At 41.5% G+C, this 26,381-nt stretch overlaps 1 long non-coding RNA gene across 1 annotated transcript in view; it reads right to left on the reverse strand.

Annotated features, from left to right (window-relative positions):
* LOC307180061 overlaps positions 1-26,381 on the reverse strand; it is a 37,948-nt gene that overhangs the window by 6,394 nt on the left and 5,173 nt on the right. Inside the window, exon 2 of the long non-coding RNA XR_013825660.1 lies at positions 6,403-6,502. This is a non-coding gene — a long non-coding RNA (uncharacterized lncRNA). The remainder of the gene's footprint in view (positions 1-6,402; positions 6,503-26,381) is intronic.

The raw sequence follows: 26,381 nt of genomic DNA on the forward strand, positions 1-26,381 counted from the left end.
ACATGAGCCATCTGGTAGTACATGGTCTGTTATCGGCCTGAGAAATACACAAATGAGTCAGGTCACCACTAAGTGGTGCTGGTGGGAACACAAGACAATTTAGGATAAGACTATGCGAACTACGTGTGGAAAATAAAGGCTGGGGCTTCCCTGGTGGCGCAGTGGTTGAGAGTCCGCCTGCTGATGCAGGGGACGCGGGTTCGTGCCCCGGTCCGGGAAGATCCCACATGCCGTGGAGCGGCTGGGCCCGTGAGCCGTGGCCACTGAGCCTGCGCGTCCGGAGCCTGTGCTCTGCAACAGGAGAGGCCACAACAGTGAGAGGCCCGCGTACCGCAAAAAAAAACAAAAAAAAAAAGGAAAGAAAGGCTGGACAACAATCCTGTCGTAGAGCATGCGGAGAGTAGTCTGAATGTTCTTTTTATAGTGCTCTTGTCATTTATCGTATGAGGTAAATCATAAACATTGATTTATTTTATTGTTTGGCAAACCTTTTTTTTTTACTTTGTAGCTAACAAAAAAGGTTTAATGAAATATTAAGTACTGAATTTCCTTTCCTCAAGCAAGGTATTGACACATTTATAATTTGCACAAAATATTTGTTAACATTTACCATCTACAGTGAGGGTATCCTTATGATATCATTTTCCACCTGAAAACCAGAAGACCAAACCTACTAAGGAGGCCTCAGCATCTCTTCAAAATTTGCCATTTTAAAACCTCTGTAGCTAAAGATAATTTAACACAAGCAGCTGCCGAAGTTCTGAGGATCTAGCCCTCCGCAGCAAGGCTGCTCATTTTGACCAGCTGACAACTCTTCATTTGCTCATTTTCAATTCCAAATGTTCTGGCGCACATAACATCACAGGTAATGTGTCAAGTCAATTAGCAGAAAAGAACTCCCCAATTAAATGAGGCCAGATTTATATCAATGGTTTCCGATGTTTCAAATGGAAAGTCAGTTAATACCAATGACAGTTTTTCCATCAGTTTCATGAAAACAAAGCAAAGTTCAAGTCATTCTGTTGAAAGTGAAGCAGCTGATGCTGTGAACACTAGTACACATTCAGTTATAAAGCTCAACACGGAAGGTAAAAGTACTTGTTTTTATGTGAAATATATACTTCTTATTTCGTGGAGGGCAGTGATACGGTACAAACAATGGCATTAGTTCATTAAGAAACCTATGGAAAAAACGGTTCTTGGAATTGGTTTGCTGCATACATTATTCATGATCTGATGGTGCTCAAACAAGCAGGAGTATTCCACCCATCAAAATAGAAGCTGTAGCCGTCAAAATTCCAAATGTGTCTATAAATACACAAAGCAAATGAACTTCAAAATTTTTTGAAAAAGACAGTGTTAAATGCAAATAATAATGATAATAATCAGCACGGCAATACATGCTTTCTTTCTTTGCTACCCTCATCCACCCGATTTTAGAAATGTTTGAGCTTCTGAGTCTTCCCACGGCACAGGATTTTTGCGAGTGTGCAAAGAGTTCTCTAACTTTTGGTTACATTTTTCCAAAATCTACTGAAAATCTTTAGTCAAGTATTCAACAACGGAGAACCAAAATATTTGGCTTTCAACAAACTGTAGTAATTGAAATGAAGCCTGTAAACAGAAGTCATTAAAACATCCATACAGGTTAAAACAGTTATCACCCTCATCTAAGCAGAAATTGCTTTCATGTATTTCCAAAGTAATTGTCTAATAGAGTTTAAATGATATCTAGTGTTAAATGACAATTTGTTCACACACACACACACACAAAAACATATCCATGCAGATGCAAGAGAGAAAGCAAACAATATAAATGATGAGAACTCAGATCATGTACATGATTTAACTTTGAGAGTCTATTACTGTGTTTTGGGATATGTTGTTGAGGAAGAGCCTTTAGATGGCGCTCCTCTCATTAACTGGGTTAATCCACAGATTCTTCACTAAATGAATTCAAATTGGTAAAGCTTACAATTTTGCAGCATCTAAATGTGGTGACATACAAAAGAATTAAAAAGAGACAATTTTTGGATAAGTTTTGTCTGTAAAATATTTCTTGAACATACCTGGAAGCAAAATGATAGCACCTGTAAAAAATTAGTTGGGCTTAAATGCTTACACATTTCAATATCCACAAACATAGAGATGAGAGGATCCCCCTTTAGCAGAATTTGTTCAGAATCTATAAAGAGGGTAAATTCTCAACTAAAAATATTGTGGTCTAAAGAGAAAGAGTTGATTGATCTGTCAACAACTTCAAATTATCAACCACAAAAATGCAACTTTAAAGAAAATTACAGCCAGTTTTATGAAAAAATGATTAAAAACAATAAAACCATATTAAAACACATTCTTTAGGACTTTCCTGGTGGCGCAATGGTTAAGAATCCGCCTGCCACTGCAGGGGACATGGGTTCGAGCCCTGGTCCGGGAAGATCTCACATGCCTCAGAGCAACTAAGCCTGTGCGCCACCACTACTGAGCCTGCGCTCTAGAGCCCATGAGCCACAACTGCTGAAGCCCACGCGCCTAGATCCCACGCTCAGCAACGAGAAGCCACTGCAATGAGAAGCCCGCGCACCGCAACAAAGAGTAGCCCCCGCTCACCACAACTAGAGAAAGCCCGCGCACAGCAATAAAGACCCAGCGCAGCCATTAAATAAATAAACAAATTTACCAAAAAAATACATTCTTTAGATAAACATCAGTGACACAGTTTCAATGCAGAAACACAGCTAAGAAACTAGTAAAAATGTATAAATTACAAACATTAACTCATTATGTTATATACCTGAAAGTAATATAATGTTATATATTAGTTATACCTCAACTTTTTAATGTATAAATATATACAATAATTGCTCTGCTTCTGTTATTCTTTAATGTCAAAGTTATCAATGTAAAAATGTTTTCATTTTGCTGTAATGTATACACATATATATTACTTTTATTTTGAAAGATTTTATTTCTAATAAAACTATTTTTAGATCCATCAGTATAACAAAACCAAATCATTTGTCAATAAATAAATATTTATTTTGATGGTCAATAAATAAATATTTATTTTAGACCTTCCCCCTTTCACTTTGAAAGCGTCCTGGTTTGGACTAACTTATATGGTGACCCTAGTTATAATCGTATGGTGTATGTTTCCGCAGGGCTATCTAATATTGGGTTAAATTGTATTAGGATAAGAGAAGCTTTGATGCTATCATAAGAGGGGCTGAAGAGATGCTCAATTTTCACTCAGCATAAAAGATCTTTTTTTTTTTTTTCCTCTGTCTTTTTCGCCTGATAGCTTCAGGGAGCAGGATTTGATGGTATATCATCCTGTTGGTTATATTTCTCATTCCTTCCTACTATATTCCATCTTCATGATGCTCAAGGAGGGGTTCTTACTACAGAGTCCCCAAGGGTTCTTCTTTTAAAGGTTAGGATATTTGCCCTAGGCCAGCACAGTGCCCCTTTCCTGAGTGGTCACACCCTGCATGACCTACTCAACCTTATTTGGATCAAGTTCTGAACCAGAAAAGCCACTGGAGAAAGCCAATTGTTATTCCCTTACAGCCCTTCTCTTCTTTCTTTCTCTTTCCTCTCCTCACCCCCACCACTTTTAATAAGTTACCACAGTAAGTAAAAAAGCAATAAAACCCTTCTGTCATTGAATTATAAATAGGAAAGTGTCCTTCTTCATTAATGAATGGTTTTTTGAACTGAAATGTTTTACATTCAGTTTGGTTATTATTTTCGTTGGTCCTTATTGAGGCCCCACTTCAGTTATTTGCCAGTATGTGGGCAGCTGCTGCATAATATTTTGAAAATGGACTGGCTCAGATCACTACAATGGGAGAGGTCGAGTGTGCCTACATACTTCTGTCGTTTCTATTTTTACAACTGTAACGATCATCACAATTCCCGTTTCTGTTGTTTGTCCATGTTTCTGTTGCTTCTGTTCTAGAGTGTTTTCATTCTCTACCCTGTACGTGAGTTAGGGTGATGCTGGTTGCCCAGAAATCTCAGTGGTCTAAACCATCAAAACTGATTGCTCTCACAAATCAAGCCCAGTCAGCTGGAGGCTGGGGATGCGGGTTGGGTCTCTGTTCCACAGTCTTCCAGAGACCCAGGCTGACTAAGACTTTGCAACTTTCAAGGAAGTTGTAAAGAGTCAAACCTGAAACTGAACCACATAGCTTCCGCCTACATTCCATGGACCAGCGCTCAGTCACTCCTAAAAGTACCTAACTGCAAGGGAAGCTGGGAAATGAAGTCCAGCTGTGGGCCTAGGAGGAAAGAAAACAAGTGTGGCGAAAAGCCCACTAGCGTTTGCCACAAACCAATGAGACATAGTCACTGTAGTTATTAGAACCTCAAAACAGGCTGAAGGAAAGCTTTCTGAAGAAAAAACCTTAAAGTATAAGCTCACTGCCAAATGCACGTTATGACTGCTTGTTAAATGATGAAAATTGCCTTTAATTACCAGGGGAACTGGTAATTCATTTTAAAAAGTAGCAACATAACTTGTTTAGGGACTAAAAAAGTTCGTCTCTGAAGAGAATGTGTGATACAAATCGACTCCCCTTTGTCTTACTATTGATACTTTTGAGTATCTGACTGCCCCATATGCCCTGACTGCCCATTTGAAAACAACTGGCAAAGCTACAGCCCTATGCCTCAGCCCTGCTGAACCTCTGGAACAAATTTTACACACAATTACACAGTGTTGGAATCTGGCGCTCTTTGGAATCGCTTGTCTACAACATCATAGCAGAATGGAATTCTCTAACGTAAGTCTGAAACTGCTTATCACTGCTACTGCAATGATAATTTTGCAAAATTGTATTTTGCAAGTTTGTTGCAATCATTGCAATCCTTCACCGACTTTGACAGAATTTCCATTCTCATTTTACAAGTGAGGTAGCAAATGACGCTCAAAATTCTCGTTTTGCAGTCCTGAACTGGGCCCCCTCTCCCGTATCTTTATCTGCAGATAGATGATAAGTAGATAGATAGATAGATAGATAATCTGCAGCTGTAGTTTCATCATCCTTCTTGTTAATGTATTTGTGAACATGTTTCATCTACAAGTGATAAAAAAAAAATTGACCACATCTGCTTTCATGAATCTCTGCCCTAATAAATGACAATCCCATTGGTAGAGCTTACTTCCGAAATTGTCTTCATAAAAGCATTTACATGATGGCAAAGGAAAATGGTATGATCCAAACTAGATTACTGTTTAAGCCAAAAAAATATTCATTTTACCTGTGTTAGCTCATTTGTTCATTTTTTTTCATTTCTCCATTCATTCCTTCAGTCAATCATTCACAGATATGGTTCCATCATTTTAGTCAACTGAAAAACAGCTACATCTGTGGGGTTCTTTTCAGAGGACACATTCTGAGCAACATGAACAGGGTTCAAGTTCCACAGACACAAAACTACAAGCAGAGAACTCTTGTTACTAAGTTGTATTCATGACATATTTGCACGTGCTGCACAGATACCCAGTTCACACATTCATTTATTTTTTCCAGCTGTACTGAGGTATAATTTTAAAAAATTGTAACATATTTACAGTGTACAGTGTCATGATTTGATATACACATATATTGTGAAATGATTAACATGATCAAGTTAATGAACACATCTGTTATCTTCCATGGTTACTTTTTCCCCCTTTTTTGAGAATGCTAAGATCTACTCTTTTAGCAGAGTTCAAGCATACGATACAGAATTAGTTAATATAGTCACCATGCTGTACATTATAGCCTCAGAATGTATTCATCTTATGATTTAAAGTTTGTACCCCCTTTGACCAGTATCTCCCAACCCACAGCCTCTGGCAACCACAGTTGAGCTCTCTGTTATTCTGTGAGTTTTTATTTATTTATTTTTAGATTCCACATATAAGCGATAGCATACAGTGTTTGTCTTTCTGTCTGGTTTGTTTCACTTAGTATATTGCCCTCCAGTTTCATCACTGTTGTTGCAAGTGGCAGATTTTCCTTCTTTTTCATGGATGAGTAGTAATATTCCATTGTATACATACATCACATTTTCTTTATCTACTTAGTCATCAGTGGACACTTAGGTTGGTTCCATAGCTTGGCTACTGTAAATAATGCTGCAGTGAACATGGGGGCACAGATATCTCTTCAAGAGAGTGGTTTCCTTTCCTTTTTATTTATACCCATAAGTGGGATCACTGGACCGTGTGCTGGCTCTATTTTTCTCAGGAGCCTCCTTACTGTTTTCCACAGTGACTGCACCAGTTTACATTCTCACCACCAAAGCACAAGGGTTCCCTTTTCTCTACATACTCGCCAGCACTTGTTACTTCCTGTCTTTTTGACAGGTGACATCCTTATTTATTCATTCATGCATCTGTTCTTCACTTACCTATTGAGCAGGTACCAGTGCTGGGCTCTGTCTTAGATGCTGAGGGTCCCAAGATGGATCCCAAGACAGACAAAGTCTATCCCTCATGGAACTTCCATTCCTGTAGAGAAGACACTCAATAAGCAGATATATGGATGGATAGATGATATATATATAATATTTATAGAATTATCATATACATCGTTAACAACCGTAGATAACAATGATATATATTATATCATGGGTAAAGCCAATCTGCGACTTTTCCTGTCTCGACAACAGCCCTATATAAACACCCACATTCTACCTCTGCCCTTTTAGCATTCAGCACTTCAGGAACATTCTGGCGATTGGTGAACAAAAGGGCTACAGCATAATAAAAGGTAACAAAGTTCATGAATGACCAGGATACACATACAAGGGTTGCGTTTTGCCATTTTTAAATTATATTATTTTAGAAAAGAAGACTCCAGGGCCCCAAGTTGTTGCTGGTTGAGTTGTTTCTCTTCTTCCCGTCACATGAACACAAATATATAGAATTCTAAAGGCACTGAGAGATCATCTTCGCTCACCATATTATGTTACAAATGAGGCGAGTTAGGTTCAGAAACATGAAGCAATTTGCCCGAGATTACAGAAGTAGTCGGGGGAAGAGCTGGACTGGATTTCTGTTCTAGTTTTACATCCCTGGGAGAGCACAATAATAACAATCTATTTTATAATACTAATGAGAAGGCAGACTCAGCTATATAAAGTGCGAATTTGAGGTTGTAAACTAGAAAATTGAAAAGTCTATTGAAAGTCGTTTTCTTTTCTTTCTCTCCCTGCCTCTCTTAGGGAATGAGACAGATTTTCTTCACAAAGTTGAATGACTTTCTGACATGGTTGGGAAACTGAATCGGAGCCGAAAATTGAGAAAACAACTCACTGGAGAAAAAGAAATTAAATTCAGGATTGTCCCCCTAAACACAAGCCAACTGGAAGGCACTTTTTCAGAAAAATATACCAGGAGTCCTGAAACGCTCACACCCTTTGACTCAGAAATGCACTTTTAGGAACTGGTCCTAAGGAGATAATCAGCGATCCAACTAAAGATTTATATTCAAGGATACTCATCACTGTGTTGTTCATGATGGCAATATATACATATTTTTAATACACATTTATATATTTATATAACAGACTAAACATCCAACAAACAAAGCCGTGAGTTAAGTAAAGTATGGTATGGATTTTTCTCTGATTATTCATGATGTGAGAGAAAACGCTCACAATGTAAAGTTACATCAGAGATTCTCAACTGGGGATGACCTGCCTACCAAGGGACACTTGGCAATGTCTGGAGTCGCTGCTGGGCACCACAACTGGGGGGAGGGGCACTACTGGCAGCTAGTGGGTAGAGGCCAGGGAAGCTGCTGGACATCCTATAATACACAGGCAACCCTCTCCGCCTACAGCAAAGGATTTTCCTGTCAATAGGGCCACAGTTGAGAAACTGTGTGTCCGATGGATAAAACACGCACCTTGTTGATTTATCTCAAGCTTTAAGAGGATAAAACAAAGACATCACTGGGTGATAAAATTAGGGATGAGGTTTATTTTCTTTACACTTTACTCTCCTAAATATTCTACCATGAACATGTATTATTCATAGAGTCAATTAAAAAATTGCAAATAATCCTTCAAAAGCTCTCTGCAGTCTCTCACATCAAATCAAACTCCTCACCTCCACCCTCAGGATCATGCGTAACTTGGCCCTGCCTGACCTCTAGGAACCTTCTTCCCCGCTTTTCATCAAGAACTCTCCACTTTAGACAGATTTCTCCTGCACCGCCAACCTACCCTTCTCATGTGTTCATCTCCTCGATCGTCTGTGCCACGGGGTAACTGCCCACCTCACGGGATTGTTGCGAGGATCAAATGAGCTAAAATGTGCAGAAGGATTTTATAATTGTCGAGTCCACAAAGGGCAGTTTGCACTGTCACCATGCCCACCTTCTCTCCAGCTCAACTAAACCCATCCACGATTCAGCTCCTCACCCATGAATCTCTTTTCCTATGATGTCTGTCCTGACTTCCCCCAGGCTGTTTTGGGGAACCGTGAACCCTACAACTTTGCCACCCTAGTAAAAGCAAGGTTGAAGTTGAAGCATAGTTTCCCAAAGTATACTCCTTGGAACGCTAGTCTCATATCAGTCGAGGTTATGTCAGGAAATACATGGTACTTCGAATTGGGCGATTTGAGGGAAGTTTAACAATGGGCTATTCACAGAGATGAGGACAGAGTGTAGGGAAACCACAAGAGATAGAGCAGGGCCCCCAGATCTAGTAACAGCAGGGAGCTGTGACCGTCCCTAGGGGAAAGAGGGTGGAACGATTTACCAAACCCATAACCAAGAAGGAAAGAGTCCTAGGGAGAAGGTTCCAGATAGGAGCTGGGAGTTCTGTCCACAGACACAGCCAAATATAAGTGACTCAGCGGAGTGTGATCCAGAGAACACCGTAACCTGACTCTCCTTCCTTCCTCTAATCACCTGCAGGTAGGCCTTACTGGCCAAACCAACCCAGAAGTTAAGGTGTGTATCAGTCAGGGTTCTCCAGAAAAACAGAATCAATACTGAGAAAGAGAGAGAGATTAACTGTAAGGAATTGGCTCATGTGATTGGGGTTGGAGTGGGAGGCTGAGAGTGAAATCTTGAACTAGAATTTCTTCTTCAGGAAACCTCAGTTTTTGCTCTTAAGGCCTTCAACTGATTGGGTGAGGCCCACCCACATTACAGAGGGTAATCTGCTTTACTTAAAGTGCACTGATTGTACAGGTTAGCCACATCTACGAAATACCTTCAGAGCAACATCTAGATTCACTGTAACCATGACAGAGGTCAGCCTCCCTCGTGAGCACACAGCAGAGGGAGGGAGGGCTGAGGGCAGACCTGGAGGAGCAAAGAGGAGACAGAAGCTCTCCAGCACAGTTTTAAAGGCCATCTTGTGAGCAACAGTCTTCCATGGGAAAATAAATTTGAGAAACACTGAGTTAAACAAAGTTAAACCAATTATATCCCTGGTAAAATGAAGCGGGGAAGCACTGTGAACAAGAGAGGTGGGATGTGCAAAGGCTCACAGTTAATAAGTGGGGATAAACGTACACTGCGGGTGTCAATGGTCTTATGAAGCTGGAGTAGGATGCCCAAGTGGAGGAGGGCAGGCAGGGGGCCATTAAGTGGAAGACTTTACAAGCTGAGGACTTCAGCGTATATAATTACGAGGTTTAATTTTATTCAAGAGGTAATTGAGAGGTATGCTGGGCTCCTTAGAATGAGAGTGACCTAATCCAAATAAAAGCCAAAGAAAGTATTCATGCTGCTATGTGTAGGATGCATTGGAATAAAGACAAGAAACTAAGAAGACAGAAAGGAGGCAGCTGATACACTGGGACCTAAGGTGGCCGTTCATTATTATGGGATTATGGTGGGAATGAAAAGGAAGCAGGAGAGCCAGAAAAGCTTCCAGAGGAAAAAATGCTTAGCGGCAGGCTTGAAGTAGAAAGGAAAGGAGGGAGATACTTCTAAAGGTGGAAAATAACTGCAACGTTATTTCATCATAATTGAAGGTCTAGGATACTCACGCAGTCCAGCCAACTCCAATCAGCAACCAGTTCTCTCATCCCCAACAAAAGTTAGAAGATGCTTTATGTGAGAGGTCAAAATAACACAACCCCCATCCACTCCATTGTGCCACCGGAGAGCCACTTCTTATAATAATAATATAATTGAGACGAAAACTGCAGAAGCTTCTTGAGGAAAAAGCTCAGAAAAGAATAAGCTCATAATGGGAAATAATCAGTGTAACTGAAGAAAACTGTGGAAGGATCGTGTTACCAGATGCAATAAGAGAGTGTCTTTCATGATTGCAGTCGATGAGGACCTCCACACTCCAGCAGGCAAAGAATCAGGAACCAGGGAAGAAAGGCCATGTGCATGTTTTCTACAAAATATTAGTCTCTCGTGCCGGCACCTGAGCTTTTCATGGAAATGCATAAAGCTGTGTCCCGTTCCCCATCACAGCCTCCAAGGAGGACACAGGTAAAGCCTCACTCTCTCCAGCCACCCAACCTGCCACAGTGGACAGGGAAGACGGTTTTGGCATATACCATGGCCCCAAAGTAATGGCCATTGTTCTGAGAGTTGGATGATACAGACCCTGGCTCTGCCACTCGACTTGAGCAAACCCCTTCACCTCTGCTTCCTCGTCTTTCGAACGGAAATAACTTAGAGTGATAACACGATTACATAAAATAATGTAAATAAAAACATTTCATGGACTGAAAACTATAATCCGGTTTATGGTATGACTGTTCATTGGGATCCTTTTGCTATCAGCAGTCACCACGACATCCACTGGCCCCACCTTGAGTAGAAAAGGGCATTTGGAGCTCGGGACTTGGGTGCACTGAAGACACAGAGAGACGCCATCCACAAACGGATTCTCTAGGGTCCCCAGTGAGTGGGAGAAAAGTACCAAGAGCCCAGAACTCGGTTTCCTCCCTCCCTTCTTCCTACCTGGTTGCCATGGAAACCCCTAGTCATACTTCCAAAGATTCATTTGACCTGCCATTTTGATGTGATAGAGACAGAAAAATAGGCTTTAATATAGTTAGAATTAAAGACTAGTGTTAATTGCTTCTACAGAATTTTTCAGCCATTTAATTAAGGAAAAAGCAAACAGCGGTAATTTTCCCCAAAGGTCAGTGAACAAGAACATAGAGGTAATTGCTCTTCTCTCAGAATGGCTTCAACTTGCCTGATAAAATACCGTCTCCCCTGAGTAAGAAGTTACTGTTTTCCCAGAAGACGTGGCAGAAAATTAGAAAATGTCAACTGTGATGACAGTTCCCATTACAGAGGGCCTGAGATTAAGAAGAAACCATGAGCTGTGTCCTCTTGCCACATCAACCATTAAAGATTAGAAGAGGGACTTCCCTGGTGGTCCAGTGGTTAAGACTCCATGCTCCCAATGCAGGGGGCCCGGGTTCGATCCCTGGTCAGGGAACTAGATCTGCATGCCGCAACTAACAAGTCCGCGTGCCGCAACTAAAGATCCCGCGTGCCGCAACTAAAGATCCCGCGTGCCACAACTAAGAGCCCGCATGCTGCAACTAAAAAAGATCCCACGTGCCACAGTGAATATCCCACACGAGGCAACGAAGATCCCACGTGCCACAACTAAGACCCGGCGCAGCCCAATAAATAAATAAAATATTTTAAAAAGATAAAGATTAGGAGGGATCCAAGACCCACAAGTTACCGACGATATCACGGTAGTCCAGTCAGCGGGTCATGTTAGCAACTCCAAGAGTTCTATAAAACTGAGAGAGTACATTTCAGACTGTGGATGTGATGACCACACAACGAGAGCTCACGTTTATTGAGTGCTGACAATGTACGCTAGGCACCAGGCAGAGCTCCTTCCCTCCATCAGCCCACTGAATCCTCACAACAATCTCTTAAAGTAAGTGTGATTATCTGCCTCCGCTCTACAAGCAAGGAATCAGAGGTTTAGGGAGTTAAGTACGTAAATAGCTGAAGCCCTCCAAGAGAATAAGGAGCAAAGCCACCATACCGGTGTGGACAAGTATAAGAATCCCAAGGGCAAAGCAGCCTGTCCATAAATTCAGGGTGATTACCATCAGCATCTCAAAGTTCTTGCATCTTCCTGCTCACACAGACCCTCAAAAAAAATCCTCCCACCCCAAAAGAGCAATAAAAGCCTTCACAAGATGCCTCTCCTGTGCCCATGGACCAGCTTGTCAGCCAGTCAGCACCTGCCATTTTCACAGCCCTTTCTCCTCCAGTTCCCTCCATCAATGTCTTTGCTAATGCAGCCACTAGGGGGAGACTCAATGCTGACATGGCTGACGGACGTCTTGGAACAACCTTGCCCATGTCTCCTCCTCGTCCAGAGTTGCCAGTTTTGAAAATGCCAGAGTGGTCCTGGGTGCCACGGAGAAATGGGGACACTGGCTCTCATCCTTTCACAGTGATGCCCGTTGTCACGTGGACCCTGAAGCAGCTCACTGAGTGTCTGAGTGTCTTCCTCATGAGGGTTCAATACCTGACCCGCCTTTCCTAGTTTTCCCCAGTCCCCTTCCCTGCACCTCAGGCACAGAAGCAAACACAAGAGAACAGAATATCGAAGTCAGTTTACACTAGGGTATTTTTCAGAGCACCTTTCATAATTAAAACTTCTATAATTCAAGAATAATTTTCCTGTAGGATTGACAAAGAATAGCATCATGTAGTTTTGTTTATCAGTGACCGTAGTAACAGCACAGAGTTTTCGATTCACTCAGTCCTCCAGTTCTAAACATATGTGATTACGGACTTTTTTTTTTCTCATTTGGGGAGGTTCACATTAGTTCAAATTTTGTTCCAGAAATAAGACTTTGTAAGTATATTTTTAACCACATTTATTTCATATTTACATAACCCAAATTCACATAAGGCTACATTAATACAGGAATATTTCAGCCCTTCCCACTTTCCGCCTGTTTCTAAAGAGGAAGTAATCTTACTTGTGAGTTAAGCGCCGAGTGTCTCCTATGGAGTGTGGAATCTGGGAAATGAGATGATTCTCAGAGAAATAAAACCAGATTACCCACCCCAGAGGCCCAAATGTATCACAGAGGGTCAGATACCGGCTAGCTTTAGGAAGGTATGACTGTATATGAACAACTTAGGGATGGAAAAGAAAGAGGTGGTGAATGAGGGAGTATCACCGTGATGAGGGTAGAGTTTAGAGGACAGGACAAGAAAGAGATACTTAGCTCTATACTTGATCGGGGACTCGTAGTCAAGAGACCAAAAAGCTGCGCCTTTTGGCTTCAGGGAAGAGTTTTCAAAGATTAAAGAGAAAACGGGAAGAGAACATTTTATTTTTTCATGAGCCACTTCCAGAGAGTTCTTAGGAGTGCTGTTATAAGGCATTATAGAAAGAAAGACTGAGAACAATAAAGATGTCTAAAGAAGATGCTCTTTGAAGCTCTGCTAGCATTAAGAATGTACTCCCCTCTTTGGCATTTTTTTTTTCAAGAGGCTGAGTACAGATGTGATTTGCTGTCAGTTATGTTTTTCTGCCACAATACTGTTTCTTTGAAGGCAACATTGCTCAGAGACTGAGCCATATAGGGCTTCAGTTGCACTCAGGTTATACAGAGTAACAAAGAACTCCCTCTCTTTTCCGGAAAAAAAAAATTGGCCCTCAGGCGTATCATACATATAAACAGATACCAACCAAGGCCACCAACTTCTGAATCTCAGTATGACATGAACTGGGACATAGACCATAAAAGTTGAATGCCTTCTAGAATCGGCGCTATCTTCCTTCATACCAGTAGGCGTGTTTAAGATACTCAGACCCATTCAAATACTCTGGATTTTTCACAGCAAATACTGCCAAGAGATTTGTGTTTTCTGGGTAGTTTTAGATACGTGCATCTCCATATCCTTTTTTTCTTCCCTTATTCTCCTCTTTGGGCCACAAAGTCAAATTTTACAGATCTCACTCCACTCCATTGCTGAATCCATCCCATTCTCCCTGTTTAAAACTAGGATCACAATCACCTCATATGACTGCTCATATCAGTTCCTAGTGGATTAAAACAACTACCATTTATTCAGCTCATGATTCTGGGAGTTGGCTTGTTGCTCTTCTGATCGGGGCTGGCTCAGTAGATCCCTGCTGGACTTCTCTGTGCTCCTGGCGTCAGCTGATGGACAGATGATGGCTGGATGATCTAAGGTGGTCTCACTCATATGTTGGGCGGTTGGCAGGCTCGAGTGACAGAGCCATGCGCCTTTCATCATCCAGCAGGATCGCCTGGGTTCCTTCACACAGTGGTCACAACGTCCCAAGACAAACAAAAGCAGAAGCCGCATGGCCTCTTGATGCCTTGGTTTGGAACTCACTTGATGTCACTGGTCACAGCAAGTCCCCAGGCCAGCCTCAGTTTCAAGGACCGGGAGATAGACTCCATCTCTTGATGAGAGGAGCCGAAAAGTATTGAGGCCATTTTTTGCAATGTGTTTTACTATTGCTGTATCTGAATGCATTCTACCCCACTGCAGAGAATGACACTGCAGCTGAAGCTTCATGCACTCTTCCTGCCATTTACTGGCCGCTCCTGAAGCGGGAGCAGTATTTTGGCAAAGCTCCTATCAAGACTACCAAAAGGTAACCACTTACATGGGTGTGTGTGTGTGTGTGTGTGTGTGTGTGTGTGTGTGTGTGGTAGTGAAAGACCTGCGTATGTGCTAAATTCCAGTAGAGCCGCTAGCGTTGCTACACGGCCTGCAGGGAGAATGTCCCCTCTTATGTATCTTCATTAACCGGTTAATCGAGTGGAAAGATGGCCCTTAGAAGAGGACTCTGCCGTAACAGAGTGGGACATAAGACATACAGACGAGACACATCGAAAAGGATGAATCCAGAGACTGGAGACAGAGATAGCCAAGGTCACCCGGTGGAGAATGGGAGTGGGGTTGGGAGGGAAAGGGCCCTTCACTAGTTACAGAGCGATAGAATGTCCTAGAAATTTGAGGAGGCTGCTACTAACAGATAGTAGGCACATGAAATGGTGATGGAAAATTCCAGTCACCTCACAAGTTTATCTAGCCCCTTTTTTCCTAGCCTACCCTCTCCCTTCCCACCTCCCCCATCCTCACTCCAATTCACTGATCCCCATTTGCAATTTGCTAAATGATGTCTTCTTTGTCTTAATACCCTGCCAGCGCCTGACACAGTGACCAACTCATAAAGGTGGTCAGCAAGAATGAATGATGCTTGGGGGGGATGAATTGGGAGACTGGGATTGACATATATACACTAATACGTATAAAGTAGATAATTAATAAGAATTACAAAAGATAAATAAATAAAATTCAGATCAAAACAAAAACCAAAAAAACGAATGAATGACGGCAAGACCCTGACCCTTGAAATTAGTGAGTTGATCGATTCACTTTTTCCCTGAAGTTTTCCCTAGGTCTGAGTGATTAGGTAATGCAGATCAACATCATTCCCAACTTCATCGATGCTTTTATAATTAACTTCTTATAAAGTGGTGCTCAACAAAAGCTTGTTGGATAGAAGGAGGGATGGACAAATGAACACCAAGGGTGGGAAGGAATTCTGAGGTCCAACTACAGCAGCAGTCAGAGGTGGAGCCTGGGACAGCGAGGTTGTCCAGAGGCTTTCACTGAAGAAGAGGCATGTGGAGGATGAAAACATTCCCCCAGCTGCTCTGGAGCAGCCAACTCACACAACAGCAAACCTGGTACTTTTATCCTCAGGATGTCTCTGAAAAGATCTGGCCTCGTGATCTTGGGTTGTTTTAGTTTTGAACCATGACTTTGCTAGGTAATGTTTTAAAATGCGAGCTTCCTTTGAACGAGTTTTTGCATAGTCCTTTGGCTACTCAATTAGTTCTCTCCAAAGTCTGATCCTCATTTCCACATCTGTGTCGTCCACAACATCGACAACATTTGTACACTGTGATAGAATAATAAAATCATGTAGCTTACAGACATCTGTAGCTCTCGGTGTTTTAGAAACGCAGACCTGTAGTATCAAAACTTTAAAGGATAAAACCTGTAGCCATCATTTTATTTCTCTGCCTATGCAATCCAACAACATTACAAAAATCCCGTCATACGACATAAACTGTGGCATCAAAAGATAACTTCAATAAATGAAATATTGTTCTGTCCTTTCTGTTTAATTATGTAGTCCCAAATCCAATTTTGGATTGAAAGCCACTTGATTGATTTTGAAACTATGTATGTCGGGAATAGTCTCTTCAAAATTATAACCAAATAAAGAAGTTAATAAAATCGACTTTTTTTAAAAAAAGCAAAACCTGCCCATATCTGGTATCTTCCTTCTGTAGAGTCTGGCATATTTTATTATTTTATTTCAATTAGTATTCAAGGAGAGCTTTTGAAACCATTTTGATTACCCTGACAGCTGAAATAAAATTTTTACAAGAGCAGCATATTTGGAGCCAAAGATCGGGTTGACACAATGAATGCAATGATGAAAATCATTTTACAGTAGTCCAGCTTAGCATATTGGCTTCATTTAAAATTTATATCACAAGGGTTTAAAAAAACAAAAAACAAAAAACAACACTTTTCCTCTAAAAGAAAACAGTAGCTTTCAATTCTTTCTGTTGGCCACAAAAAGTCCTAAAGCTTTGGAGACTTGAATAGTTATCAGAGTCCCAGAAACCCATTACCCAGCATCTCCGAATTATTTTCAGAGGTTTTGAAAAGGAAAGATACCTTGGGAGCTACACAATTAAGAAATGAGTCAATTACCAGAACAGTAGCCTCCTATAGAGACTTAATAAACTGTGCTTGAACATGTGAAGTGCTCCCAGTAAAAACCCGCCCTCTCAAAACTGTGTTCTAATGGACACTGACGCAGTAGTGGTCGCAGATTCAAACTGGCAATCAGATTCAAGACACATTTCAGGCTTTCGTCTCCATTTACATCCCTTTGTAGAAGGTTAGAGGACAGGGAACAGCATCTTCCTTTCATCAGGAACCTGTGGTACACAGAATCATGGCCCCCCAAAGATGCCCACATCCTAATTCCCAGACCTGTGAATATGTTATGTTAAATGGAGAAAGGGAATTAAAGTTGTAGATGGAAGTAAGGTTGATAATCAGCTGACCTTAAAATAGGGAGATTATTCTGGATTGTCCAGATGGGCCTAAAGCAATCACAGGAGTCCTTAAAAGTGGAAGAGTAAGGCAGAAGAGATTAGAGGGATACAATGTTGAGAAGGACTCAATCCACCATTGCTGACCTTAAAAACGGAGGGAGAGACCACAGCCAAGGAATGCAGGCGACCTCTAGAATTTGGAAAAGGCCAGGAAATGCAATCTCCCCTAGAACCTCCAGAAAGGAACACAGACCTGCTGACACCTTGATCCTAGCTCCGTGAGATACGTGACAGACTCCTATCCTACAAAACTGTAAAGTAATATGTTTATGTTGTTTTAAGGTGCCAAGTTTGCGGTCATTTGTCACAGCAGTGACAGGAAACTCATACGACACTCAACAGGTACCCAAGTGCACAGCTTATTTTGTCCCCACACCCACGCAGGAAATGCAAGGCTGCCAAAGAATGACACCCAGGGTGCGCATAGGTCACCTTGACACAGAGGCACCACAGCTACAGCTTCCCAACAATCTTTCATATGGGGCCAGTGATACAGGCCCCAAACCTGCATGCCAGCGCCCAGCAGCCCTGGTCCAGGAGCAGTCTCCCAGACCAAGGCCTCACAACAAACGGAACAGGCACAGTACGCCACATTCATTGATCGCTACAGCCCGCAGAGACACAGGACTGAAGTCCTTCTCACAGGCAGGCTGGGATCAGCCCAGGGCTGAAGTGAACCCTTTCCTCACAGTTATGGTCCCAATGTCATTATATCTACTACATTCTAAACCTGAGCAATCTGTCATTGTTTGAATCTTGGGTACAAGTAGGGCCCCCTCCCCACAGACATCAAAGGCCAAGGACTTGCTTTCCCTGGACACAGGCAGCTTGGAAGGACACGGCCGTGTTTCAGTGCTCACCAATTCAGTGTTCCATGTTACTTTATGGAACATCCCTACCACACGTGATGAGAATCAGCTGTGTTTACATCACCACGAATTGGGACTTCCCTGGTGGCGCAGTGAGTAAGACTCCGTGCTCCCAATGCAGGGGGCTCGGGTTCAAACCCTGGTCAGGGAACTAAATCCCACATGCATGAGGCAACTAAGGAGCCAGCGAGCTGCGACTAAGACTCGGTGCAACCACATAAATAAATAATCAGGGAAGGATTTAAAAAATAAATAAATCACCAAGAATTATGCAGGAATAGAGCTAGAAAGAATGACAGGCATTCTGAAGATACATTTTTGTCAAGGAAGAAGAGTGACACGCGCACCTGGAGATGAGCACAACACAGAGTAGCAGGTGGTAAAGTAGGATGCAATGAGATGCAAAGCTGGAGGACTGGAGGAGGGAGGAAGAAAATTCTGGAAGAATCAGTGAAGAGCAATTTAACACAAGGAATGGGTTAATATCAGAAATGGGAGACATCAGGGGCAGGTTTGTGACAGAAGTTTTTTTTTTCTTGGTTGTTGACTAGCTCTAAACCTCACCACGTCTGCAGTCACCCTTCCTCCTATCTGTTTGGGAGCCTGGCTTCTCTACCCTCCACACAAGGACAGTAGCAGGCCAACCCTCTTCTCAACCTCCACGCTGGGAAAAAGAAAAGATCAGCTGGCTGAGTACTGAAGCATAATTCTATCTTATGACTCAATATGTCACAAAATAGAATCCATTTTTTTTTGCTACTTCTATATAAACACCTCTATTATGTCCACAGAAGACAAAGGTTACCTTGTGAGAGAAATTATTCATGAGGGAAGAAATTAGAATTTTGAACAACCCTCTTAGGTGACCTATACAGACGTATGAAAATAGGACTTCAATCTATACTAGATGACGAATCCAAAAAGATGAAAACATAATCAAATTGCAGTAGCACTCAATTTAATTTAACCTTTGAGGGGCCTGGTCAATGGTCTCTTAAAATTAATTTCACCCAGTGATTCTCCAGGGAACAGAGAGAAAGAACTTATATTTAAATACATGCATGCACAGTTATAAACATACTTTGTTTATAAATGTAGTTTATTTGCCTTTATGTTTTTTCTCCCAACAAAGAATTCTAGATTGATTAAGGCTTCTCAGCTTAAAAAAAATCTCTGGAAAAGAGGCTTCATTCTGAAAAACTCCAGGATTAGTGTTCAATCCTGAAGTATTTCTGAAAAAACTTTCACCAAAAAATGTAAATTTTACACTGCCCTCATTATTAAGCCAACTTGTAATAGGTTTTTCTTAGGGTTTTTGCACTTACGAGATTCCTGATTAAAAATTCACCAAAAGTTTAATATCCAACAATAAGTTCAAAGAAATACTCAGACTTCCTTTTCTAAACTTTTGAGTTGGTCATTTAATTCCTGTAAAAAATATTAAAGTAGAAATCAATAATCTACCAATTTGACAAGGTTCTTCCACCTGTAGGAACAAGATAAACTTAATAAATTGTCGGCACTAACCAGAAAAGATTAACTATATAATTTACCCAAAGTTTAATGGAACAGCTGAATCAGGGGACGCTGTGGAGAGGTGTTTCATGGGAGAAAAAAATGAGCTAATTTATATAAGAATTATTAAAGCCATACTTGGAGCTGCTGCTCGATTAAGTTTAAGAAGGAGTAATACTACTGCCAAGGGCTGGCATTTAGGAGCAGGAAGCAGCATTATAAATTGGATCCAACTTTCTGGAAGGCAATTTGGCTATATATATATATATATATCAAAAGCCATAATAACACATGACCTCATTGAACAGGACTTCTGTTTCTTGGAATTTATCTTAAGAAAATAAAGGAAGGATGTAATAAAATTACACTATTCCTTTTACTTTATTATATTAAACAAATAATTTTATTATTGCACAACATGGATTACTCTGTTGTTTAAAACTAGAGAAAACTAGAAACGATGAAAATGCTTACCAATTAAGAATTGTTTAAATAAATGGTCTTTCTTCTCCTACCCTCGCCCCCTCCAGTCTATTTCCAACACAGCAGCCAGCATCATCTTATAATTAAAATGCAATGACTTGAATGTTAACTCGACTTACTGTGGTGATCATTTCACACTATATACAAATATTGAATCATTATGTTGTACACATGAAACTAATATAATGTTATATGTCAATTATACCTCAACAACAATAACAACAACATTTTAAGGCAATGACGATGGCCATGTCACTCCTGTGCTCAAAACACTCCAGTGGTTCCCCTCAATCAGGGTCAAAGCCAAATCTGTATTGTGCTCTAGGCCATTTAAGTGGCTCTTCCTTGAGCAAGTGTATGTGCCCCAAGTAACCTTTCATGTTCACTTTAGACACAGAAGAGCCTAGGATCTTAGCTCCCTTGTGAAGGACATCCCATTTGATATTTGCCTTGACACCCTCCTACATACATTTTTTTAAAAGTTTTCTCCAAAACTGTAATTATATTAGAGATACTGAGCAGAAAGCTGTTTTTCCCAATCACCACCAAGTGACTATCATCTCTCATCTGGACTACTGCAAAGCTGCCCACCCTAATTATTCTTCCTACTTAATTTATTCTCCACACTACATTTCTTTTTTTCAAAAATATGGTCACAATTTCCCTCAAGCTTAAAATGCCTTCCCATTTCTCTGCAAATGAAGATCCAAATTCCTGATGGTCAAGGTTCTGAAACAGTGCTATACAACAGAAACATATTGGGAACCATGTATTGAATTTTAAATTTCATAGTAGCCATATTTTTTCAAAAACTTTCAAAATGGTAAAAATAATACTATATTTAATTTTAGTCAATCTATCCAAAATATGGCCATCTCAATATGGAATCAATAATTCAAGTAGATCTTAAATGTTATCACTACAAAAACTACACAGCTATGTGAGGTGACTGATGTGTTAATGAACCCTACTGTGGTAATCATTTTACAATATATATACAGTGCGTCTCAAACTGGACAAGCCACATTTCACATGATCTGCAGCCCCATGTGGCTAGGGGCTGCCCTATTGGACGATGCAGCTCTGCAACAGGGATCCCCAACTGCCAGGCTGCAGACTGGCACAGCAGGAGGTGAGCGGCAGGCGAGCAAACGAAGCTTTATCTGCCGCTCCCCATCACTCCCCATCGCTCACACTACCAGCTGAACCACTCCCCGCCCACCCCACCCCCGCCAATGGCAAAAGTGTCTTCCATGAAACTGGTCCCTGGTGCCAAAACGGTTGGGGACAGCTGCTCTACAAGGTCAGGACTATGCCCACCTCTTCAGCCTTCTCAGGCTATAGACCTATTTAACCTTCAGGTACTCAAAACTCCAATTCTTTGAACTCTCCTAGTCCTTTATACATGTTGAGTTTTCATACAACAGATGATTTGAAAGAAGACAACCAAATTTTTTAAAGGACAAAAGATTTGAACGAGGACTTCCCTGGTGGCACAGTAGTTAAGAATCCGCCTGCCAACGCAGGGGACATGGGTTCGAGCCCTGGGCCAGGAAGATCTCACATGCCATGGAGCATCTAAGCCCGTGTGCCACAACTACTGAGCCTGCGCTCTAGAGCCCGCGAGCCACAACTACTGAGCCTGAGCCCTAGGAGCCCGCGTGCTGCAACTATTGAGCCCACGTGCCTAGAGCCCATGCTCTGCAAGAGAAGCCACCACAGTAAGAAGCCCGTGCACTGCAACAAAGAGTAGCCCCCACTCGCCTCAACTAGAGAAAGCCCACGTGCAGCAAAGAAGACCCAATATAGCCAAAAACTAAAACTTAAAAAAAATAAAAATAAAAGTAGGAGATTCAAGATGGTGGAGGAGTAGGTGGACGTGTTCATCTCTCTTCAAGGATACATCAGGAATACATCTATAGATGCAACAATTCTCACAGAACACCGGCTGAAAACTAGCAGAAGACCTTGGACACCGGAAAGGACTATAAAGATCCCTGCATAACCGGGTAGAATGGAAAAAAGGGAGGAGGAGGAGGGGAAGCGGGATGGGACCTGCACCCTGGGGCGGGGGAGCTGAAGCAGAGGAGAGATTCCCAAATTCGGGAAAACCCCTCTCCTACAGGGAAATCAACTGGGACAGAAGGGAAGCATTTGAGGCTGTGAGAAGAGGGTGACACGGCTGATCTGTGGCAGATGGGACAGAGTGAGAAACACACAGATGGTCCCTACCACAGCCCTCCATGTCCCGGACTGGGATGTGTGTTCACAGGTGTGCGAGGGGGCAGCGAGCTGGCGTGTGGGGATTGGAGAACAGGACCGGAGAGAGAACTGCTGTTGGCTGTGGGAAGATGGACTGAGGGGATGGGAGGGAATGCCTACAGAGGAAGACAGGACTGCCATGGAAGCAGGGCACTACTGCTGAGTCACACGCAAGGGGAGGAGCCACTACCGTAACCGCTCTCTCCCCACACGCCAGCGCCTGCCGATGACAATAAAAGAAGCCCACTCAGGGCTGGCTCTTAAGCGCCGGCTGCCGAGCAATAAAAAAGCCCCCTCAGAGCTGGCCCTCATGCGCCAGGTGCAGGGCAATGACAAAAAAAAAAAGTCGGGCCGGGGCTGCCCCTCATGCGACTTACACCAGGCACCAGAAAAGGCCCTCACTGGACATATCTCTTGCACCTGTGGCCGTTGGCTTCCCTGTGAATTTGGTGTCGCTGGGCCTCCCATGATCCAAGCAGTCATAGCATCTCTGCAGCCTGTCCTCACAAGGGCAGACCCAGAAGCTCCAAGGCAGCCTCAGGACCAGACTCTTCTGGGTGGACCACACGCAGAGGTGGGGATAAAACCAAAGCTGAACCCCAGGGATGGGGTGACTAAAGAAGAATATCAAAAATCTTTCCATCAGCTGTACGAGTTACAGACTGAACCCCCGTCATCAGCTAGGTAGACTCTGCATCTATGAAATATCTGAGTAGACAATGAGCGTTCCTGCAAATGAAAACGGCCTAGCTCTGGCAGCTGTGGACTTCGGGGGCAAGCACATGCAGAAACTGGGCCATATCAGAGTCTGAGTGGTGCCCACAGGGCCCACAGCAGGTCCAGAGACCAGCCCAGAGGCAGAGGAGAGCCTTTTGGGGAGGCAGAGGTAGGCTGTGGCTCATGGTGTGTGCAAGGACACTTACAGCAGAGACTCCCGAGAAACATAGTTATTACTATTAATTTTCCTACGTTTTGATTCATTCTGTTGTTGAATTTGGCTTTTTTTTTTGGTTTCTCTTTTTTTGTTGTTGTTCATTTGTTGTTGTTTTAGTATTTTTTTTAATTTAGTCTTTCGGGATCTCCGTGTTTTATAACATGTTTTTTTTATGTATTTCTATTTTTACTTTGCTTTTCTGTTATTCTGTGTTCTTTTCCCTTATTTTCTTCTTCTTAACATATTTTTCTTCTTTTCTTTTTAATATATGTCCATTTCTACTTTGCTTGTCTGTTGTCCTGTGTTTCTTCTATCATTATTTTTTTAAAATCATTTTTATTGGTTTGTTCTGTTTCCTTGCCTTATTCTTCAGTTGGCACACTGCTTTGGTTTTGTTTTTAGATTATGTGTTTTTGTTAGTTTTGATTCTAATTGTTTGATTTCGATTTTGAGTTCTTCTATTTGTCTGGTTGTTCTCTTCCTTTTTGTTTTATTTGGCTCTGTTTTTGCTTCTTCTACGTGTGTTTCCTTGTTTCTGTTTTTGTTTGTTTGATATTGTTTTTACCACTTCTCTGGGGTTTCGTTTGTCTTTTTTTTCTTTAATATATCTTCTACTTTATTTTTTTTTTATATTTCAATTTCTACATTGCTTTTCTGTTGTTCTGTCTTCTTTCCCCTTTCTCTTTTTCTTTTTTTAATCATTTTTGTCGGTTTGTTTTCTTTCTTTGCTTCATTCTTCAGTTGGCACCCTGCTTTGGTTTTGTTTTTGTGTTTTTGTCAGCGTTCTTTTTAATTGTTTGATTTTGTTCTTGGGTTCTTTTGTTTGTCTGGTTGTTCTCTTACTTTTTGATTTATTTGGTTCTGTTTTTGTTTCTTTTCTGTGTGTGTGTTTCCTTGTTTCCATCTGTTTGATTTTACTTTTCACCATTTGTCTGGGATTTTGTTAGTCTTCTTTTTTTTTTTTTAATCCCCTTTATTGCCAGGATGAGTGAATTGTGGGGTCTTGGTCCCTTGACCAGAAGTCAGGCCTGAGGCTCTGGGGTGGGAGCACTGAGTCCAGGATGCTGGACACTAGAGAATTCCCAGCCCAGGGAAGATTAACTGCCGAAAGCTCTCACGCAGGCCTCTATCTAAATCCAAGAGCCGGCTCCACCCAACTGCCAGCAGCTCCCAGTGCTGGACGCCTCACACCAAACAACAAACAAGACAGGAACACAAACCCACCCATCAGCACACAAACTACCTAAAGTCATACTAAGCTCACAGACACCCCAAAACACACCACCTGACATGGCCCTGCTCCTCAGAGGGAAAAGACTCAGCTCCACCCACCAGAACACAGGCACCAGTCCCTCCCATCAGGAAGCGTATGCAAGTCACTGAAGCAACCTCACCACCAGGGCAGAGAAAAGAAGCAAGAGGAACTATGACCCTGCAGCCTGGGGAAAGGAGACCTCAAATACTGTAAATTATACAAAATGAGAAGACAGAGAAATATCTTGCAGGCAAAGGGGCAAGATAAAAACTCATAAGACCAAATAAATGAAGAGGAAATAGGCAAATTACCTGAAAAAGAATTCAGAGTAATGATAGTAAAGGTGATCCAAAATCTCCGAAACAGAACAGAGAAAATACAAGAAACGTTTAACAAGGACCTAGAAGAACTAAAGAGCAAACAAACAATGATGAATAACACAATAACTGAAAGTAAAAATACTGTAGACGGCATCAACAGCAGAATAACTGAGGCAAAACAACGGATAAGTGAGCTGGAAGATAGAATGATGGAAATAACTACCACAGAGCAGAATAAAGAAAAAAAAATGAAAAGAACTGAGGACAGTCTCAGAGAACTCTGGGACAACATTCAACGCACCAACATTCGAATTATAGGGGTCCCAGAAGAAGAAGACAAAAACAAAGGTTCTGAGAAAATATTTGAAGAGATTATAGTTGAAAACTTCCCCAACATGGGAAAGGAAATAGTCAATCAAGTCCAGGAAGCACAGAGAGTCCCCTACGGGATAAACCCAAGGAGAAACATGCCGAGACACATAGTAATCAAACAAAAATTAAACACAAAGAAAAAACATTAAAAGCAGCAAGGGAAAAACAACAAATAACATATAAGGGAACTCCCATAAGGTTAACGGCTGATCCTTCAGCAGAAACTCTACAAGCCAGAAGGGAGTGGCAAGATATATCTCAAGTGATGAAAGGGAAAAACCTACAACCAAGATAACTCTACCCAGCAAGGATCTCATTCAGATTAGACAGAGAAATCAAAAGCTTTACAGACAAGCAAAAGTTAAGAGAATTCAGCAACACCAAACCAGCTTTACAACAAATGCTAAAGGAACTTCTCTAGACAGGAAACACAAGAGAAGGAAAAGACCTACAATAACAAACCCAAAACAATTAAGAAAATGGAAAGAGGAACATACATATCCATAATTACCTTAAATGTAAATGGATTAAATGCCCCAACCAAAACACACAGACTGGCTGAATGGATACAAAAACAAGACCCATATATATGCTTGCTGTCTACAAGAGACCCACTTCAGACCTAGGGACACATACAGACTGAAAGTGAGGGGATGGAAAAAAGATATTACATACAAACGGAAATCAAAAGAAAGCTGGAGTAGCAATTCTCTTATCAGGCAAAATAGACTTTAAAATAAAGACTATTACAAGAGACAAGGAAGGATACTATATAATGATCAAGGGATCAATCCAAGAAGAAGATATAACAATTGTAAATATCTATGCACTCAACATAGAAACACCTCAATCCATAAGGCAAATGCTAACAGCCATCAAAGGGGAAATCGACAGTAACACAATCATAGTAGGGGACTTTAACACCCCACATACACCAATGGATAGATCATCCAAAATGAAAATAAGGAAACACAAGCTTTAAATGACACATTAGACCAGATGGACTTAACTGACACTTATAGGGCATTCCATCCAAAAACAACAGGATACACTTACTTCTCAAATGCACATGGAACATTATCCAGGATATATCACATCTACGGTCACAAATCAAGCCTCGCTAAATTTAAGAAAATTGAAATTGTATCAAGCATCTCTTCCAACCACAACACTAAGACTAAATATCAGTTACAGGAAAAAAACTTAA

Source organism: Stenella coeruleoalba (assembly GCF_951394435.1).
Source record: "Stenella coeruleoalba genome assembly, chromosome: X".
Lineage (NCBI taxonomy): Eukaryota > Metazoa > Chordata > Mammalia > Artiodactyla > Delphinidae > Stenella > Stenella coeruleoalba.